At 38.8% G+C, this 4,459-nt stretch overlaps 1 long non-coding RNA gene across 1 annotated transcript; it reads right to left on the bottom strand.

Moving 5' to 3' along the window:
• Nucleotides 1–405: 405 nt before the first annotated feature.
• Nucleotides 406–2,255, bottom strand: LOC103519914. The gene is made up of 3 exons (XR_541923.3): nt 2,136–2,255; nt 1,601–1,677; nt 406–477 (listed from the first exon to the last, which is right to left on the bottom strand). It is a non-coding gene; the product is annotated as an uncharacterized LOC103519914 (long non-coding RNA).
• Between the last annotated feature and the right edge of the window lie 2,204 nt (nt 2,256–4,459).

Raw genomic sequence — 4,459 nt, 5'->3', positions numbered from 1 at the left:
CAAATAGGAAGGCAATTCCGTGTTCTGTCACCACGTAGTGGACATGGGCTCTTGTGGTTACTACTCCCGCTCCTGGGAATTATGGGGCATGGGCACGTTGACGTAGGGTTTTGCCAAATAGGAAGGCAATTCCGTGTTCTGTCACAACATAGTGGACATGGGCTCTTGTGGTTACTACTCCCGCTCCTGGGAATTATAACAAAATAATAGGGAATTAGATAAAAATAGATAAATGGAATAAGATTGTATTAACTTATTTTGTTGGTACACACACTTGGTAAAACAATTTGAAGTATAAAAAAAACTCAAATTCAAAAACTTCTTTATTTCACTTCAAATAAAACAAAAACCCCAAAATAGATCATTAGACCATGCAAGTAAGTCATTTTCCACCAGGTTCTCAGCGATGTGTTTACCGATAGCCACTTCGTTGGGGGAAGGTGGTTTGGAGGGATGAAGTGGTAAACTGCCATCCACCTAATAGCAAAAAAATGCAATAATTTAATGCAATTAAAAAGTTGTATTGAACTGTTCCATTCAATACAAAAACATTAAGACCAAAGGAAGAGAAGTGAGTAGAAGGTAGAAAACATTAAAACAAGCAGGGTCCGTCCCTCCGGGAATTTTTAAGCCCGTATAGTGATTAGAGAAAATCAGTACCTATGTACCTACCTAATTTGTTTAATATTCAGTTTATTATCATTCTCGATTTGATTTTTTGATTTTACTTTCATGTAATGATTTAAAATCAAGACTAGAGCCCGTTCTCCCTTTATTCCCAATATAGTGTTCAAGTCACCCATCCAATTATTGGCCTTGCTCGGCGTAGCTTTCTCCCTTGATTCCCAATCTAATGTTTAAGTCACCCATCCATTTATTGGCCTTTCTCGGCGTAGCTTAACATAGGTGACGCTAAAATCGGTCTTAAATGATCGACTGAAGTGTTATCTGAAACTTTCTCGCTTTGAGTTCATAGGTCGTCGCGACAAATTTCAAGATCAGAGCTCATTTGTGTGAGAAAATGTGAAAAAAATCCCCCAAAAACTAGTTTTTTTTTGTGGTTTTTTGGCTTTATGGTTTTCTGGACAAAATTTGCACCACTATTTTCGTGTTTCTGGTAAAAAGACCTTTAATTTAATATATAGGTCGACTAGGTTTGGATAAGTCCTTCTATGGGGACAGACAGACTGACTGACTGACTGACAGACAGACTGACAGACAGACAGACAGACCGACACCGAAGCGAATACAATAGTCCGTCCCTTATACCTTTTTTATTACTATTGTAATAATAAAGGAAGGACGGACTAAAAACACAAGATTTTATTTACTCATTTGTAAACTTTATCTATGAAATAAGACCTTGTTTAGACTGCTGGAGTAAAGGGACTCCAGTCTCACGCTGGCAGTATAAACAGGGTATATTCTATTCTATTCTTTTCATAAGACCTTGTTTATAGACTGCTGGGGAAACGGCCTTTATAGTCTCATTCTGGCAGTATAAACAGGATTAATTCTATTCTATTCCCGTGTACCCTACTTACTGGAAGTACTTTAATAGTAGGCAGATAGTCGTTAACAATAAGTAAGTGATAGTTACCTGACAGGCGAAGTCAAAGTGGGACTGATGTACAAGAGCATCTCCAAACGTACGAGGCATGTACTTGTTCACCTGAGCTGGAAAACAAAAGAGATAATATTAAACATAAAATAAGTTTTATAAGTTCCTTCCGAAATTTTTTAAAAAAAATATTACTTAAAAATGCTAACACTATTTATGTACCTATCTCTCTCCCCTTTTAACTCTTCAAAATTTATAAATTTCAGTCATATTTCAAAGATCTTCTTCTTTTACTACATCTTTTCCCAATTTTATTTGTGATCAAACGATGAGCGGTAGTCATATTTCAAAGATACCTACAAAAAGGTGTGAATAAGTTTTCTGCCAAAGATTATGAAGGTTTCCTCTTTACTATAATTTTTTTCTACTGTTTGCGATTTTTCTTCTTCATTTTCCTCCTTCTCTTCCCCTTTTTCATCTTCTTCTTTTTCCTTCCTCGCTATTCTTCTTTAATTACGCCTGCAGCGCTAATACCTACTCACTAATAATGTATTTAGAACAGGGCAATACTTACCAATAATGTATTTAGAATGGGAGATGGCGGTTCTCACACAGTCAACACTGGTACCTAGTGAACAGAATCCATGCTCATCTGGCGCTGATACCTGAAATCACACACATAAGTCACCATCATTTACCCACACTGCCTTGTAAGTCGTGGGTTCGATTCTCGTGAAGGTCAGGCTTCTGGGAGTCAGCCTATTCAGCTTGAAAGGTAGCGCGCTTATCTAAGCGCTAGGTCGCGGATTCGATTCTCGCCCGTGAAGGTCAAGTTTATAGGAGTCAGCTTAGCTTGGAATGTTTAGCTCAACTCCATAGACGGAAAGCCCACTCTGAGGCTTAGGTGTATGGGCAACTGGCCCAAAAGATGGGTTAACCTTACACGAATCTAGCTTGGAAGGTAGAACGCCTGCTTTGGAAGCGCTAGGTCACGGGATTCCCGTCCGGGGCGAACTTTATTCTAAACAAATAAGGTTCGTTCTCGGAACGACAGGCTTCTATCCTACCCTCCTTCTCTCTTCGATCTCGGGACGATAAGACTTCCCTTGTTAAAGTTCCTTTTTATCAAACCTCTTATCCCCATACGAGTCGTATAGATAAGACCGTGTTTTACAAAGTCGGAGATGGCTTCAATTCTGGATTGAACTGGGTATTAAATATAGCTCAATCTTGGATTGATCTAAATTCTGATTTGGTAAACTCCGCTCTTAATGTTCACGACATGAAAGGCAGAAAATAATAAATCAATCAGGTATGTAGGCATTGTAGGCACATATATTACTAAATTATAAGTCTAAATTATAATACATTTTTCTTCATTCTACCACTATCCTTTGAACTCATTACCTACTTTGCGATGTCGATCTACCCCTGACCAACTGACCATAGTGTGGACCCTGTTTTACATGACCCTAATGTCACCCTGTAACTTGTTGACATTACAAACAAGCAACTGCACTGTCAATAAGTTCGACCTTGGCTACGTTAACGTTAATACTGGCATAATCCAAACAGGACTAAAACCAAACCTAACAAACAGTATATGTAGCTAGATTGAAATCAAGTAATCTGAGCATTCATAATCTAGGTATACATATAGGAGGTACTCGTAAACTCGTATTCTGAAACTAACCTCAGTAGTATAACCTCTACAGACCGAGTGTACACATATGTGTACACAATTTTAGAAGTGCTAGATGCCTGAAGAAAAAAAAATTACTCCCTTCATTTCTCTTTAAGATTTCCCATTAGTACATATATTTTGGATATGATATCAACTTTGAGAAGTTCTTTCGGTACGGCACGAACGCAGTGTTTACGGCCTAAGGAGGACGCTCGCCGAGCGTAAGTATGAGTGCGGGGACATATTTCTAAAAAACTGAACTGACCTGAGCTTGGCGCTCGTTGCAGGCGTCGAGGTTCATCGAGACACGGATCTTCGGGTAATAGGAGATGCTGGCCTGCAGAAAAACTTATCACACCATCATACCGGCCCGCATGTGTAAACACCTGTGGCGATGGCGGTACGCCACGGCATAAGTTTAACTTTTTGAAAAACACGGCGACGCACCCCAAAACCTCTACTAGTGGTCGTATCTCCATAAAGACACGCTCACGTTCCTCAACTGGATTCTCACGCACAACTCAAATAACGAGAAATGTGTAGGACTAGAGACAACTTGAACTTTAAAATAAAAACAACAAAATGGCCGGTTAGTCAACTTTCGACTGAGTTTTTCCTCCTCTTACACTGCCGTTACAATGGAATGTGCTTTTTGGATTCTATTCACTCGTTTTAGGGTGACTAGCGTTAACTTTCAAAGCATGAAGAGTTCTTGTAAAACGGATATACACAAAACATATGACTAGGATCCTCTTTAGGCTATCCTTTAGGTACAACGTCTATTACAACAGTATACGAACAACTGCACGAGCGCCAAGTACTCCAACATAGAAAATGACTCACGGCATGTAGATACCAGTATACATCATAATGTTTTTTACCGAAAAAAAATCAAAAATGGGAAAAATAACTATATTTAATAATTCGATTGAACAATTAACAGTTAAATTACCAGAAAATTAGCCTTTGATAATCGGTGTGTTCTATAGAACGATTTCGTATTATTTTAATCAACGACAAACCAACACGTCTCTGTTGAACGAATGGTCCCAAAGTCATTTGTCGCTTTAGCTATGTAAGTTTGTGTAAGACCCATTCGTCGTTATGAAAAGATCGTCTAATCTCCGGCTCTACATGTGTTTTGCTATCTGTAAGATTTATTACGGGGGTGCCATCCATTTACATACAGAGAGAGATGCGGGAGAGAGGTGGGC

This window comes from Diaphorina citri, unplaced genomic scaffold (assembly GCF_000475195.1).
Source record: "Diaphorina citri unplaced genomic scaffold, Diaci psyllid genome assembly version 1.1 scaffold3032, whole genome shotgun sequence".
NCBI classification, from domain to species: domain Eukaryota; kingdom Metazoa; phylum Arthropoda; class Insecta; order Hemiptera; family Psyllidae; genus Diaphorina; species Diaphorina citri.
The sequence above is the reverse complement of the archived record's forward strand: the minus strand, read 5'-3'. Positions and strand labels throughout refer to the sequence as shown.